This window comes from Pseudophryne corroboree, chromosome 1, assembly GCF_028390025.1.
Source record: "Pseudophryne corroboree isolate aPseCor3 chromosome 1, aPseCor3.hap2, whole genome shotgun sequence".
In the NCBI taxonomy this organism is placed as follows: Eukaryota; Metazoa; Chordata; class Amphibia; order Anura; family Myobatrachidae; genus Pseudophryne; species Pseudophryne corroboree.
In genome coordinates, this window is record NC_086444.1 from 394,724,307 (window position 1) to 394,741,482 (window position 17,176).

Here is a 17,176-nt window from a genome sequence, read left to right on the forward strand (position 1 = left end):
TCTATCTTTGCCATACAGGATTGCGGTCATACACTGAAGCTGAATCCGTGTCAGTGTTCCGGGAACACGTGACAAGGTAATATTTAAGTCCGGGACTTAATATTACGAAGTTTTATGTAAAAACATAAAACAGGTATCAGGGATACCATAGAATCTTTAATGTCTGGGACTTAAAGATACGTCTGAGAAAGGACCAGGAGTCCAAGCGCAATTCTCCGAAGACGTTAGTATCTGGGATACTTAAAAAAAAAAAATATATAGACCTGGGGTCTATACATAACGTAGATTATACCTCGATCTGATCGTCTATATATATATTCTTGTATGTTGTAGTGAGATAAGTTCTTATATTTGGTTCAGACGGCTGGTAAGTTTTCGTCTGCCAGATATCTTTACTCAAAACTCTTTTCTTGCTTCCTGTTTAAAACGCTGTATTTTTCTGACATCTTGTACGAATGGTAAGCGTACCCGTCAAAAGATTTCATGTTCTCATTATACAGATAATATTGTGATATTGTCAATGACTAATTAACTGGTGTTAGCTAATGCATGCATAGAAAGTTTTTAAATTGCATTTTTTGTTGTGAAATTGCATAGAACGTATTTTTGTTGTGAAATTGCATAGAATGTTTTTTTTTTTTTTGTAAACTGCATTTTTGTTGTGATATTGCATAGACAGTTGTTATAAGTTGTTGTAGAAATTGCGTAGAAAGCTGGTGTAGATTGTATTCTTTACTATGGGAGGGGGTCAGAGTAAGACAGTCATTTATCCTCCACCTTTACCAGGAGAGACATGTAAGGAGTATGTAGCCCGTAACTCCACCACAGATTATTATCTAGTTAACCCTTGGGTAGATAACTTAGCGGGGTGGACAGAGAAAGTTGGCAGCCCCAGCCCATTCCCCCGTGATGGTATTAATTATCCATTTTATATGGACATGATCAAAGGGCTTTGTCTGGGAGACAAGGAAGCCTGGCCGTGGTATGATCATGACCCACAATGGGACATGACATATATGCGCGCTGGAGGAGAGCAATGGCTCACGATAGCACCTCATTGGTATGACAAAAATATCAAGCAGAAACAGCGTAGAATAAAATCTGTAACTTCCCGACTACACAAAGCTGAGGAATTTAGAAGCAACAAGTTTCTGAAAAACTCTTCTCCTCCGCCCTACAGTCCCCTATACCCCTCCTTAAAAGACACAGATCTTTTAGCTGCAGTTGCTTTGTCACGAATGCCGATGCAAAGGGGAGGGGGAGGAGGGGAAGGGGAAGGAGAAGGAGGCTCAGGAGGAATAGCCCCCCCTGACAGTACCCTCCACATAGACGTAACCACCCCCGCCCCTAGTGCCCCTACTCCTAACAGACAAACCGTCTCCCGCCGCAACGCTGACTTAACTATTGCTACTGACAACCCTCTCACTGAGTTTTGGAAGAGGTTTAAAAAGTGTTGGTCTGAAGATGCAGGTCTCACTCTTGTAGATACAGACCATTTACTAATTTCTACCTTTGTAAATAACTTGTTGCCATCTGTTATGGTCCCAGTTAAGCAAGGTGTTTCTTCCTGGACCTCTGATAATATTAAGGAATTTGAAAAGCACTTATATGAAAAGGAAGCTGCAGGATGCTTTGATGTTAAAAAAAACCCTTGCAGAATGCCCCAACTCATAATTACCAAAATCAGAGAGGTCGGGGAGATAGACGCCAGCAGCACTCCACTGGCCCACCCCGTAATCCAGCCCGATATCAAAACCCACAAGCCAGGCCACCCCACCCCCCTGACTCTGCCAGCAGGAAACAAACCTCCTGCTTCAACTGTGGAAGGGACGATCACTGGGCAAGGGATTGCCCTTGTCCCTCACAAAACCACCGACAGCCCCAAGCTCCGGCTCCCTCCCGGGATCATCCCCGACAGTCACACAACAACCCCTTTCAGGATCATGTCCGATTCCGAGTTGACTGGCAGGACCCCTCCCACTGACGGGGCCCGGAGGAGGGTATCCCAGCCTTTGCCCAGCTCACCAGACACTGGAAGGACCCACCGCTACTAACCTTGATTATAGGAAAGAGAGCAATCCCTTTCCTGGTAGATAGCGGGGCAACTACTAGTGTTTTGTGTGTCGACCTGTACGATGGTCATTTGGTAAAGACTGCTCCTTCAATGGGAATCAATGGGATACCCACAGATGCTTACCTGACAGATGCCCTTAGTGTCAGAACCACGGGAGGCACATATATGGGTAAACACAATTTCACTGTAATACCTGAATGTCCAATTAATCTTCTGGGAAGGGATCTTCTTAGCAGGCTCGAAATCTCCATTCTCCCTTCACCCACTGGCAGTGGCCTGGAGGTTGAGTCCCCACACCTACCGGTGTGGGAAGCAACAGACATTACACCTGATTTTGACAAAGTAAACCCTGCTCTATGGTCGGAGGGTCCCTATGACACTGGCCTCATTCCTTGCACACCATATAGAGCAACCCTGAAACCTGACACACAACCTGTCTATCAAAAGCAATACCCCTTGTCACAAGAGAAGGTTGAAGGTCTTAGACCAATGATACAACAGTTTCTCCAACAAGGCATTCTCAGACACGTAATTTCACCTTACTGCACACCAGTCAACCCAGTTGCTAAGTCAGATGGCAGTGTAAGGTTTGTACAAGACCTTAGGGCAATTAACCAACTCATTGTGCCTATAGCACCCATTGTACCTGACATTAACTCACTCATTTCAGCTATCCCTGCAGATGCTGCATTTTTTTCGGTAATTGATTTAAAAAATGCATTTTTTAGCATTCCAGTGGATGCACAGACACAGTTACTTTTTGCATTTTCTTTTGAGGGCAAGCAACTCACCTGGTGTCGTTTACCCCAGGGCTTCATTGACGCACCTGTTGTGTATAGCATTGTACTCCAGGCCACATTGGGGCCCTGGCACCCTCACCATGGTTCAGTCCTGCTACAGTATGCAGATGATCTGCTGCTCTGTAGTCAAACTGAGGAGGCCTGCCGGGAGGATGGTATATCACTGTTAAACTGGCTCTGTGAATGTGGACACAAGGTGTCCAAAACAAAAATGCAATGGTGTAAGAAGCATGTGGATTACTTGGGTTTTGTGCTCACTCAGGGGGAAAGGAAAGTCAGTCCACAGCGCATTCAGTCTGTATTGGGCCTGGTCACCCCAACTACCCAGAGGGAACTGCTGTCTTTTCTGGGTATGGTAAATTACTGCAGACAGTGGATATCTGATTGTTCCTATTATGATAACATTTTGAGACAAGCCACACTGAAAGACAAACCTAATATTGTACAATGGTCACAAGAAATGTTAACTGCATATGAAAGCTTAAAGTGTATGTTAATGAAAAGTCCGGCACTTGGCCTCCCCAACTATGTACTACCTTTTCATTTGTTTGCAAGGGACAATTGTAAAACCATGGCGGGGGTGCTCACACAGTTTCATGGAGGAAAGTTGCGCCCAGTGGCATTTTTTTCCAAAGTAATGCCTGTCACAGTGCAAGGTATGCCTGCTTGCCTCAGGGCACTTGCAGCCTGTGCAATGGTAACTGAAATGGCCACCACACTCACCCTAGGCCACACAACAATACTTCACACCACTCATGATGTTCTAACCATTTTAAAAGGGTTACACACACAACACATGTCAGCTCAGCGCCTCAGTGGATATGAGGTTCTCCTTTTAAACAACCCCTCCCTCACCATTAAGTATGCCACCAACTCTTCAGGTCCTGCACCCATTCTCAACGCTCTACTGGGGCTCAAAGGTCCTGAAGACCACCCTCCTGAACCCCATGACTGCTCAGCTTCCATTGAGTCAGAAACATCCCCCAGACTGGACATGTCCCCTGTCCCTGTCCCCGACGCGGATGTCATTTTTGTAGATGGTTCCTGTAGCAGACCCAATGACACCACGTACCAAGCGGGTTATGCTATTGTCACTCTCCCTGACATTATTCTGGAAGCACAGCCCATTCCTTACCAGTCAGCACAGGCTGCAGAGCTCATTGCTCTCACAAGGGCTTGTCACCTTTACCAGAATAAACCAGTCACCATCTACACTGACTCCAAATACGCGTACGGCGTCGTGCATGACCATGGGGTCATTTGGCGACGCCGTGGTTTCCTTGGAGCTGATGGAAAAGGCATATCACATGCCCAACTCATCTCTGACCTTCTGCATGCCATAACCCTGCCCTCTGACATTGCAATCCTCCATTGCAGGGCACACACGGGGGGGAAGGATGCAGTCTCCCTTGGAAATGCTCTTGCTGACTCTGCTGCCAAACATGCGGCCTCACAGCCCATCACTCAGGCCCACATGTCCATCATGACCCCCCCAGCTCTCGACAACCACTACCTGATCACCCAGTTACAGGCCTCAGCCTCCAAAGCCGACCTAGCTGACTGGACTTACCCAGTTTTGCAGAAGAATCCTAAAACAGGATTAATCTGCAAAGAGGGGAAACCTTGTATACCCCAGTCCAGTGCACCCTTGTTTATTGCCCACTACCATGGCATAGGACACCACAGTAAGGCAACAACTACCTTACTCTTACGTAATGATTTCTATGTCACGGATGCCAAGTCATTAGTAGATCAGTATGTCAGTAGATGCATCACTTGTCTGCGAAACAACCCCAACAACCCTGACAAGGCAAAACATCAGCATCTTGAATACCCCACCACACCCTTTACACACCTGCAAATTGACTTCACCCATATCCCAGGTACTGGTAAACAGGAGTATGCCCTGGTCATTGTAGACATGTTCTCTCGATGGCCAGAGGTATTCCCCACTAAATCTGAGGATGCAAAGACAGTTGCTAGGATCCTAACTCAGGAAATCATCCCCAGATGGGGGTGCCCATTGCAAATCAATAGTGATAAAGGCTCCGCCTTTACAGCAAAAATTACACAGGCTCTGGTAAAGACCCTGCAGGTGGAATGGAAATTCCACATCCCGTATCACCCGCAGAGTTCAGGGGTCGTAGAACGCATGAATAGGACCCTCAAAGACAAGCTTAGGAAGGCCACAGGGGGTACCTTCCATAAATGGAAGAAGGTCCTTCTTATTATCCTAGCAGAGATCAGAATGACCCCACAAAAGACTCTGGGTTACTCCCCATTTGAAATACTAATGGGTAGGCCTTTTCCTACACCCTGGGCTAAGAAACCACTAGTAATACAGGAAGGAGATCTAGAACTTATCAGAGAAGAGTATGTCAGGTCCCTGATAATAAAACTGAATGAAATTGAACATGAGGTTGTTTGTAAAAACCCTTTGAATCCACAGGAACCTACACACCCCTTTAAAGTCGGAGACAGAGTCGTGGTGAAGGTGCTCCCCAGGAACAAGAGCCCAGGAGACTTCACCTATGGTCCAGAGACAGAGGTCGTAGCAGTTACCCGAACAGCAGTCCTGACAGAGGAAAGTCCTACCTGGATCCATGCATCCCGAGTAAAAAAGGTTCCTAGACCAGACCTAGAGAGGGAAGCAAGTGATTCCAGTGAGGTACGAACCGGGGCAGACAGCCCTGACCTCCCACCTAGCGAAGACAGAAGAACAGAAAACGATGAAGAACCTGCCCCCTATCTCTATCCTGGGGACTATCTCGATAGCCCTACTGGCCCTCATTCACCTCACAATATGTGAAGTCAGCATCACACAAACAGATGGGGTCCCCACCTTGTGGTACAATTCCTCTAACACACACGTAGCCACATATATCCTTGACTATTTTATGTTCCCCAAAATTGCTGATGACAAATATTATATACAACAAAGGAGGAAATCAGGAATGTCTGAGACAGTATATATTTGTGTTACTGACGAATGGTACTATGACATTAGATATTATGGATCTAATTGTAATTCCTGGGAAGCTGTGGGGTGGAATACAGGAACAGATTGGGGATATCGCCCATCAGCTGCCAGAAACAGATATGGTCAACATCTGAACCTACTTCAAAGATTGTCTATTCATAAAATGGAAGAGGGCCCAGACTCATATCGGTTCAGGCTAAACATAGTGCATCCCAGCAACCGGGATAATGCAACTTATGTAGTTGGTATATGGTGGCAAGCAGGGTACTATAGTGCAAGACAAAGGTTTTATTTATGGGATATGTACAAAAACCCAAAATACCAGCCTAAAATTGCTCCCCAAAACAAACCTTTAAAGCCCCATATTGCCACTTCTAAAGATATGGTGGCTATTACTAACCCTACCTTTGAAGACACCCTAGCTATTGAAACTGGTTTCTCTGACATTAATTTTTGGTTGGAATGGATGAAGTATAGTGCTAACAAACACAATAAAAGCAACTGTTATGTCTGTGGCAAATCTAGGCCCCACCTAGGTACAGTGCCCCTTAATATACCCCTAGGACAGGAAAATTGTTTTTTCAGCCTTTTTAATGACACCAAAACAAATGACAGTCAGTGCGAAATGTGGAAAAGGGAATATCCCATATTGTCAAAAAATCCCAACCCAGGAAATACCATAACCATATATCCTGGAAACTATACCTGTTATACATCTAACATCACCCCAGGGAGAAATTTAAAAACCTTCCCACCAGGGTATTGTGCAAATAAAAGAACAACTGTTTTAGTCAACCAAACTAGATCACTAGGCGACATTTATTATATATGTGGGGATATGAAGCTTAGAACTAAATTAGACACACCATGGTATGGTGAGTGTGCCCTGGCCAAAGTCATAATGCCACTCCTAATGATCACCGATGACCCCAATCCTCCCTCTAATACTCCTGCTAATCGAAAGAAAAGAGCACTCCCAGGAGGTAGCTTTGACCCCCACGTGTACATTGATGCTATAGGGGTCCCAAGAGGTGTTCCAAATGAGTTCAAAGCTAGAGATGAGGTGGCTGCGGGTTTTGAGTCATTGTTCCCTATAGTAACTGTAAGTAAAAACGTAGCCTGGATTAATTATATATATTATAATCAACAAAGATTTGTTAATGATACCAAAGATGCTCTTAAAGGTATAGCTGAACAGCTAGAAGCCACTTCCCAAATGACATTTCAAAATAGAATGGCCCTTGACATGATTCTAGCAGAAAAAGGCGGTACATGTGTTTACATTAGTAAGGTGGAAGGCTGTTGTACATATATTCCTGACAACACTGGTCCCAATGGTAAGGTTACTTTAGCCATAAACAAGTTAGAAACCTTATCCATAGAACTCAAGAAAAATTCAGGTATTGATAACCCATGGAGCCAATATTTTGGGTGGTTTGAAAATTGGAAACAGGCTCTTGTGCAAATAAGCATATTCATACTTGTAACTTTAATTCTTTTAGGCATTATAGTTTATTGTGTAATTCCCTGTGGAAAGAAACTTACCTCCAAAGGCATTGATAAGGCCCTGATGTACTATGATATAACCACCAGTCCTGTCACCTCCTCTGATAGTAAGGGACCCGACGATTATGCCCAATATCTCAAGAACTGGAGGAACAAGAAAGGAGCCTCACTTAAGAATCATGTCATATAACAATCATGATTCTAAGAGGGGATTGAAGGGTTAAACATGCTATATGAATTGTTATGTGTTTGAATAGACACGTACGCACTCTCTACAAGATGCCTTTGTCTGTTTATATAATATAAGGCTTGTGTGTGTCTTATCTTCAAGGTCAATTACATACTAGATCAAAACTGTTACTTCTGTGTGTTACTAAAATATCCTGCATGTAATGTCGTATGCTACTTCTATTTATCCAATCATATGCTTGCACATATTGTATACACCCATGTTTCTTTTCTATATAGTACGCTGTAATTTATTAAATAAAGAGAGTGATTCTTAACTACATGGTGTCGTGTATTATCTGTAACGTTAAGGATTGCTCTCACTGACGTCAGTGGCCATCACATCGAGGTAATCAAAGAGAGGTAGGGATCCTTTCAGATACCTATTGGGGATAGTGTGCACCACAAGGCAGCCCGACAGACTGAGTGCGCGATTCAGGGGTAACCAATAGAACTTTTTTCAGAATTTCTAACAAAAATACATAGGCCCGTGAAGTTATCACGCATCCTGTGTGCTTTCACCCGAAAACAGGTAATTTTTCATCCGGTAAAAATGGGCTCTAATTGAATTGACTGATAAACATAAAATAAAACGGTAAAGTCCTGTTTCTACCACCTGAAAAATTACCGCGGGCAATTGAATACTCCCCTATGTAGGCTTTAGTCTTCCGATCCCTCTCTCCTGCGGCCGGCCGGCTCAGCAAACTGACACCATTGGTATGTGCAGTGTCAGATTTCCCTGGAGGAATCTTTCACAAATGTGAAAGACTCCTCCAAAATGCCAGGGAAGTAACTTGCAGTGAGAGCAGTTATCGCTACTGCTGTCCCTGCGAGCTAACTTTAGTACATTACAGAATATTTTCATTGAAAATTTAAATATTCCTTGTAACATAGATTATTAATATCCCTAAATCAGAGCTTTTAATGTTCAACATAAAACTAGCAGCAGGAAAACTGTAGAGGAGCTGAGTGATGATGCTGACATTAGTGCATGATGGATATAAAACTGCACTTTACTTATTTTGTATTATGTGACCACCTGGGGATACCTGACACAAATTAATACAGATCCACCAACATAACTATATCCACAAGGTACAACATGCTCTGCTGCTAGACTCCTCTCTTAATCAGCCATTTGCTCCCACACACCAGAAAATGAACAAAATTCAGACAAATTAGTTGAACCAATTTGTCTGACTGACAGTATGTGTCTATTTTCTAGTGCCTGTAAGCACATGGTCGGTTGTCATTTGCTCCCATATATTATTTTTGTTCCAACCAGCCAACTAATTGAATGGTTGTAAAGATAATCTGTAGGTGTATGGCAAGCTTTAGGGACAGATTGAACGAGTGAGATTCTTGTTAAATGATGCTCCAGCCAATCAGCTCCTGTCATTTGTTTGAAAAATTACAGTTAGTAGCTGATTGGTTGGCGCACCATTTAAGATTAGTACCGAATGATAACAAGAATCTCACTTATTAAATCTATTCCTTAATTTATGATTGAAATCACGTGTTGGTTGGACTAATTGATTGTTTTAACGGGATGCGTTTCATTTGACGGCTGTCTGGATCCCGGTGGTCAGGATACCGATGCCGGAATCCCGACAATGCCACCAGCCAGAATCTCAGCGAAACAGGACCATTGCCACTCGTGGGTGTCCACGACACCCATAGAGTGGGAATAGACCCTATGGCGAGCGCGAGCCACCAAACCTGCAGCGTAGTGAGCGCAGTGGGCCCACAAGGGGACACTCTGCTCAATCCGCTGACCGCATTCTGGCGGGTTGTATGCCGCTGTATGGATTCTGACAGTTGGCATCCTGTCCGCCGGTAAATCATACTGAACCCATTTTAACACTGGTGACTGCAACCATAAATTGATACCTCCTTCAGAAAATATACCCAGTAGTTTCACTGCACAGCCTAAGCAACCCGGGTCTAGTTCTAGTGTGAAAGCTAAGTCAGGAGTACCGGGACCATGACCCTGCAATTTACCAGTTATTCCTTGGGCTGCATAGGGTGGTCTCGGGATTTCTGCAGTGTGAAGGCACTGGATCCGGGTTTTTAGATCTGGGTCTAACCCAGGGCTTGACAAATTTTTATAAAATATAGGAGCCAGACCAATGTCCCACCCTCCCCCCCCCCAAAAAAAAACCCCCACATCATCAACTAGAAGCAGCCCCACCCCACCCCCACAGCCACATTACTGAGCAGCTTCTCCGCCATTCCCCAGGCAAACTAACCTCCAAGCCCACACAACTATGGGGGTAACCCCAGGCATACCAAGCCATCTGCAGCCACATTGCTGTGCAGTTATCCCCCGGGCAAACCACCACCGCCACCACATTAATGAGCAACTAACCCCATCCCCCAGCAACCAACACCACTCAACTAAGTGGTACACCCAGGCAAACTACCCTCCTCGCAGCCACCCCCAGGAAAACAATCCCCCTCCTCTCCTTTTCATACTTAACGATCCACGTGGACTACGATTGGAACGGTAATCTGTGCCGAGCGAAGCGGCAGCGGAGCGAAGGCACCATGCCCGAAGCATGGCGAGCGAAGCGAGCCATGCGAGGGGACGCGGTGCACTAATTGGGGTTCCCGGTCACTCTACGAACAAAACGACACCAAAATAACATTAAAAACTCATGTCGACCTTTTGACCTGTCGACCTAGAACATGTCGACCTAAAGACCCTGTCGACCAATAGTGGTCGACCTAGACATTGTCGACCTAGTTACTGTCGACTTTCAATACCACACCCCATTCTAGCACCCTGCACCTCTCACAACCCGTGCAGTTCCTCTTTCCAGCCTGGGGTGTCACTCTCTGCTCAGGATGCTTCTAGCACATGCTGATCTATATCTCAGTGCTGAGATACAGACTGGAGTCTGCTAGAAGCACCAGAGCAGAGAGCGACACCCCAGGCAGAAAGGAGGAACTGCATGGATTGTGAGAGGTGCAGGGTGCTAGAATGAACACTACCTTGCCATGCATAGAGCTCTATGCAATCTGTGATTGGAAACAACAGTCAGAACAGGCTGGACCGGACAGGCCCAGCAGTCAGCACAGGCTGGGTCTGACAAGCCCAGCAGTCAGCATAGGTCGGGAAAGACAGTACCAGCAGTCAGCATAGACCGGGATGCACAGGCCCAGCAGTCAGCACTGACTAAGATGGACAGGCCCAGCAGTCAGGACAGACTGGGACGGACAGGCACAGCAGTCAGCATAGGTCAGGACCGACAGGCACAGCAGTCAGCATAGGTCGGGACCGAGAGGCACAGCAGTCAGCATAGACCGAGACCGACAGACACAGCAGTCAGCATAGGCCGGGACCGACAGGCACAGCAGTCAGCGCCGGCTGGGACAGGCACAGCAGTCAGCGCAGGCCGAGACCGACAGGCACAGCAGTCAGCACAGGCCGAGACCGACAGGCACAGCAGTCAACGTAGGCCGAGACCGACAGGCACAGCAGTCAGTGCAGGCCGGGACCGACAGGAACAGCAGTCAGTGCAGGCCGGGACCGACAGGAACAGCAGTCAGTGCAGGCCGGGACCGACAGGAACAGCAGTCAGTGCAGGCCGGGACCGACAGGCACAGCAGTCAGCGCAGGCCGGGACCGACAGGCACAGCAGTCAGCATAGGCCGGGACCGACAGGCACAGCAGTCAGCGCAGGAACTCTTGTGCATGAAATGGCAGCCGTAATAAAGGCATGCTCATGAATCTCTGCTGGGGCTGATAAGGATCTGCCTCCTCCCTCTGCATAATCTGGTCGCCAGTAGGGAGGCCAATCCCGGGCCATTTTTTCCATCCCAGATTGGCTTTTTTCTATGTGTCCACCCCTCTCCTCCCCGCAGACATAACTCACCATACGGCGGGTGCGGGAGGTTGGCACACATCCTGCGGGGTCGGCGGCGGGTAATCCTGCAGGCTCGGCGGTGGCTGCGGGTCATCCTGTGGGTTAGGCGGCAGCTGTGGGCTCGGTGGCGGGTAACGGATGACTGCGCAGCATGACCTGTGACTGCACGTCACGTTGCGCAGGGGGAGCCAGAAGGAGGTAGCCGGGCAGCGTCTGAGGACACTCAATGCTGGCCGGCTTTAAAAACACAAAGGGCAGCATGATCCCTCAATCCCCGGGATTGGAGCTTCCAATCCCGGGATTGAATCCCAGACGATTTTTGGCCTAAATCCCGGGATCCCGCCGATCCTGGGATTGGCCACCCTAGTCGCCAGGCAGCAAAATCTAGGGGCCATGGCCACCTGGGATTTGTCGAGCCCTGGTCTAGCCAAAGTGCTCTGATTGGCTGGGCGGGCCGTCAGCAGCAGCAGCTTCACTTCCCGCAGTGATAGCTTCCAGACTCACCACTACATAGCCGCCAGCGTGTGTCTGGGTGCCGTAGGCCTCTTTAATTAAATGATTGGCAGCTGTAGAGTGTGATTTTTATGGCTGAATAAACAAACAAAAAAAATCCAGCACCTTGCTTAGTAGGTCACCTTCTATACCTAAAAACTGAATACATCAGAAACATTGTATGCAGAAAAAAAAATACCACGCACTGGGCCTCATTCAGATTGGATTGGTGTGCGATCCAACCGCAAAAATACTAAAAAGATGCAGTTTCAGGCGCAGCACCTGTCCTGCGCATGCGCCTGCATTTTAAGCAGGGGGGCTGCAGAAAATGCGATCGCCTCTGCCTGTCAATCAGGCAGAGGCGGCAACGCTCCATTTCCAGGGCGGAGATGGATCGTTGTGGGGGCAGCGATGGGTAAATGGTGGGCGTGATCGCGGCGGCTGCGTGACGTCACGAAACATGGCGGCGTGCCTTCTGTGGGCACAGCTAAACTGCCCCGGCAGAAGGCAACCTTAATTTCTGCTAACAAGCTGAAATTGCGATGCGTTCGCAATTTCTGCTTGTTGAAAGGGGGTGGGGGGTTGCAGTCAGCATGCTGGGCGGCCTTGCCCAGCGATGGGCGGCCCCCAGCATGCTAACAAAAAGATTGCAATTCTTACTGAATTAGGCCCAATGAACCACATTTCTATGGGAAAGTCCGGATTTGAGTGTTAAAAAAAAATAAGATACCAAAAAACAGCAAATTCCTAGGTTCAGTGTGAACGGGTGGACCCTGGAATTTCCTGGCTGAAACTGTAGTGTAATACTCTTTTCAGACATGTGACCAGGAAATTTGTCGGGTCTAGCAGCCGGCGAATTCCCAGGTGTAACAGTATTGATTTCTGACCTACAGCTAACTATTTGTCTTCTATGTATAAAATGTATACACATAGCCATATATTTGTGTTTTACGACTTTCACTGTGCATCTTTGTAGGAACAAGCTGTTTGTTCTTTATAGTATGTTAATCAGAAATTGTTCTCCTTTAATGGTTACATATTAGGCCAGACAATAGTTCTATTTATGGTCAGCAAATAGATGTTTACCTTTGATCAAGTGGCCTAGACATCTAAAATAAGCAAAGGTAAAATGCTATTTGTCCTACATTAGGATTCAATACAACAATAGATTTCACAATATTGTACGAGTGACCCGGGACTTCAATGACATGTGTATGGAGATATGATCCCTTGACCACCTCCCAGAATTCTAGGTTAAATAGAGGGTCACGTCAGATTGATAGCAGCTTCCATTAAGACCTGAGATTGGCAATAGGGTTCCTTTGACTGACAAGACCTAGGCGCTACGCAGCGACAGGAGGCTCCCTGGGACCACACCTTATGCTAGGATTCTGATTATCCTGTATAACTGCCTTAAGGAACGTGGATAAGTATATTTTAATTCTTGTCAATGATATTGGAAATAAATGATTGTTAAACGGTATTAGTGGTCCTGACTCTCACTATACTTCCGATATAATAGTCCCACTGGGAACACCAGGTCTCAGCTCAGTGACCCTGGATTGAAGCAGGGTCGGGGACCCGGGATTTACTTCCGGGTTGCGTCCTTTCACACATGCAGTAATCCCGGGATGATGCGCATTCATGTGCTAAACCCGGGATTTAGCTCCATCTCTGAAAGGGGTATATAGCAAAATCCCAGGTTTTTGCAGAGTTGAAAAACCCGGCTATGACCTGGGAAATTCCCAGGTTGCATGTCTGAAAGTGGAATCCGATAGGAGCCCAGGAGCAGAACATTTTATACCCAGTGTATGGGATCATGCTGGGAGGGTCTGAAATGAATGTACTTCACCACACAAAATATATACTACATAAAGCAGAGGTTGTATTTATATGCAGCTTTCGTGTGGATACTGGCATTATGGGGGGATAATTAAGAAATGTGCTTAGAGATAAGACGGTCTATGTACTGAGCCTTGGAGAGTAATCAAGTGGATGGAGATAAAGTACCAGCAGCCAGTCAGCTCCTGTCATTTTCCAAACACAGCCTGTAACATGGCAGTTACAGTAGGAGCTGATTTGCTGGTACTTTATCTCTCTCCACAGTTTAGTACACAGACCCCAAGCAACTAACCAATCAGCATCTGTCAGTGATTGCAAAAACGCACTATAGAGCATATTTTACCCCAGAATTGACAGTCTGAAGGCAAAAATAAAAAAACGCCGGGTCCTTCAGGACGCACTCTGGCCAGCAGCGCTATTCGTGTCCTGTGGTGTGCTAAACGCCGCCTATAGCATGTGGTGGGGATGTGCTCCAGCTGGCACTTGGTGTCCGTTATTGTCATGGCGTTATAAGGGCGCAGTGTCCCTTCTGCCTGGGGAGCCACGAAGTAAGTGCCGTGCACAAACGCTGTGCACCACGCCGGTCAGGAGCAGGAAGGCAGCATGGAGCAGAGCACCCACTACCCGCCCTCCCGTGCTGCGGCCCCCGATGTTCAGCACTCACCCAACCCCCAGGGTTCAGCACCCTCACCAGCCGGCCAGCAGCACTCCATGCTTTCACGGACATGGGCCGCCAGCGCTGCATCAGAGCCCCTGGTATGGATGATGGAATCACCAGCATGCAGCCAGCTCAGATGAGTAAGGAGAGAATAGCAGCATGGTACACACAATCATGTGTACTAATCTAAAGTGGGTATGCTGCTAAGTGCAATTGTAAACTAGTAATACCCCTTTTAAACCGCCAGCATATAACACAGGTTATTACACATAAGTGTGCATAAACCGTGTTGCTGTGCGGTGTAAAAGGGTCAAGTTGGAATAATCCAAAAAGGTGTAAAAGGGTCGAGTGACCTGGTATTCCAATTCGGGTAGTTTGCAGGGTTGAACACGGGTTCAATGCTGCAAACGGGAGCCGGGACACACTTCTTGAGAAAGGTCTTTCGACCGAAACATGTTGAATGGACAACAAGCTGTGACGATCGTTTCCAGTACCAGTGACCAAGTGCCAAGGAGAAGCTCTGTGCGCTGGTGCCAGGCTCTCCAGCCCGGGACCTTAACATCAGCTTATTTAAGCGAAGCCCACCGCACCTCCCGCTTTGGGTGAGAACTCATTTTCACAAGCACAAGGCACTTTATAGCTACATTTGATCTATGTATATATATACGAATACTGTTTTTAATGTTATACCTTGAGTATAATAAAGCGTGTTCTATATTTTGCCAAGAAACCACAGTTGTAAAATTATTTAGACTATGGTAATGAAATGGTTATATAAATAGGAACCACTTTCACGCTTGCATTTCCTATATATCATATGCACTGAGCGCCAGTGTCTTCCACTCCACTGTTTTCTGTTATATCTAAAGAGATTGTGTTTGTTCCCTCCTTGGAGGTAAGACTAGGCTGCTGGGTGCATTTTATAGCGAAAAAAAAAAAAGTGAGGGTTTCTTCTTTTGTATGGCTATTGTGATTCAGATAAAATTCGGTAAATTAAACGCATCCTGGCTGGAGAAGCACTGGACTATAGGATTTATGTTCACATCATTAAATGTGAATTGTGACGTTTTCCACTGCACATTTTCCATTATTGGGGGTAATTCCAAGTTGATCGCAGCAGGATTTTTGATAGCAATTGGGCAAAACCATGTGCACTGCAGGGGAGGCAGATATAACATGTGTAGAGAGAGTAAGATTTGGGTGGGTTATTTTGTTTCTGTGCAGGGTAAATACTGGCTGCTTTATTTTTACACTGCAAATTAGATTGCAGATTGAACATACCCCACCCAAATCTAACTCTCTCTGCACGTGTTATATCTGCCTCCCCTGCAGTGCACATGGTTTTGCCCAATTGCTAACAAAAATCCTGCTGCGATCAACTTGGAATTACCCCCCTTGTCCTGGTGCAATGTGTATAAAGTGTATAATGTGCTCTGCCTGGTGCAAAGTGTATGTATAATGTGCTTTACCTGGTGCAATGCATATAAGTGCTCTACCTAGCGTAAAGTGTAGAACATGCTCTATCTGGCGCAATACGTATAATGTGCTCTATCTGGCACAGTGTATATAGGAGATTCTACCTGGTGCAATGTGTATAATGTGCTCTGCCTGGTGCAAAGTGTATAATGTGCTTTACCTGGTGCAATGCGCATAAGTGCTCTATCTGGCGCAATACGTATAACGTGCTCTATCTGGCACAGTGTATATAGGAGATTCAACCTGGTGCAATGTGTATAAGCGGCACTACTGTGTGGTGTATTGTGAATTGGGTGGTCTTCAGTATGCCGAATGTCGGGATCCCGGCACCCCGACAGATATTCTCCCTCGTGGAGGTCCACGACCCCTCTGGAGGGAGAATAAAATAGCGTACCGTGCCCGCAAGGGGCTCCTTTGCGCTCGCCACGCTGTCGGTATGCAGGCAGTCGGGCTCCCGGCGCCGGTATGCTGGTTGCCGGGAGCCCGGCCAGCCGGCATACCATACTACACCCATGTGAATTGGTACCATTATGTAATGTGAATTGGCACTATTAGCCCACAAAGCCACACCCCCAAATTTATGTAACATGCCTTCTGTGCGCACTATCAATGCTTTGGAACAGGGATGGGGAACCTTCGGTCCTCCAGCTGTTGTTGAACTACACATCCCAGCATGCCCTGCAACAGTTTTAGCATGGCCAAATAGCAAAACTGTAGCAAGGCATGCTGGTATGTGTAGTTCAACAACAGCTGGAGGGCCGTATCACTGCACATACACCCGGGGAAACCATAACAGGGCAATAATATGGCAGAATGAAGGTAAGCACCGTACACATAGACGCCGGACCTTTCACACCAGCCATGCCGCACTCCGAGGCTCGAGCACAGGAATCCTGGTATTTACGATGATACGTTCTGAAGCGCAACCTGCTGCATCATCGCGGTGGCAGCGTGCGTGCGTTCCAAGCCTCGTCCTAGCTCAGTGACCTCCTCCTGACATCAGTATTGTGCGACGTTTGTTATGAAAGTGCTGCAGGCTGGAGCAGGAAGGGCAGGTAGGGAGGTGGCGGCTGTTCGCTATTATTCCCACCAGCAGCCCCCGGGATGTCAGCTATCCTGACAGTGTATGGATAGCTTGGTGATACCATGAAAAAGATTGGAAGAAAATTTAGGGATTGGATTGCTGCCACATATCTGTTGTTTAGCCCACAAATAATCAATTGTATCCTCGCCTGTCCTATTAATATTCAT

The 17,176-nt window shown here is 46.7% G+C and overlaps 2 protein-coding genes across 11 annotated transcripts in view; one reads left to right on the forward strand and one right to left on the reverse strand.

Annotated features, from left to right (window-relative positions):
• The window catches only part of SRRD (SRR1 domain containing), a 105,182-nt gene extending 88,305 nt beyond the window's left edge, over nt 1-16,877 (reverse strand). The window contains exons 1-2 of one of the 7 annotated variants that reach the window (XM_063913200.1): nt 16,773-16,877; nt 7,400-7,504 (exon numbers count right to left, since the gene is read on the reverse strand). The gene's annotated coding sequence lies outside the window, so the exon portion shown is untranslated. Of the gene's footprint in view, nt 1-5,469; nt 5,552-7,399; nt 7,505-16,752 lie in introns of those variants that run through there. The other 6 variants (XM_063913198.1, XM_063913196.1, XM_063913201.1 and 3 more) reach the window with 6 other exon arrangements.
• A 10-nt stretch (nt 16,878-16,887) lies between these two features.
• The window catches only part of HPS4 (HPS4 biogenesis of lysosomal organelles complex 3 subunit 2), a 119,119-nt gene continuing 118,830 nt past the window's right edge, over nt 16,888-17,176 (forward strand). For 2 of the 4 annotated variants that reach the window (XM_063913188.1, XM_063913193.1), the window contains exon 1: nt 16,943-16,980. The gene's annotated coding sequence lies outside the window, so the exon portion shown is untranslated. Of the gene's footprint in view, nt 16,981-17,176 lie in introns of all 4 variants that reach the window. The other 2 variants (XM_063913187.1, XM_063913192.1) reach the window with 2 other exon arrangements.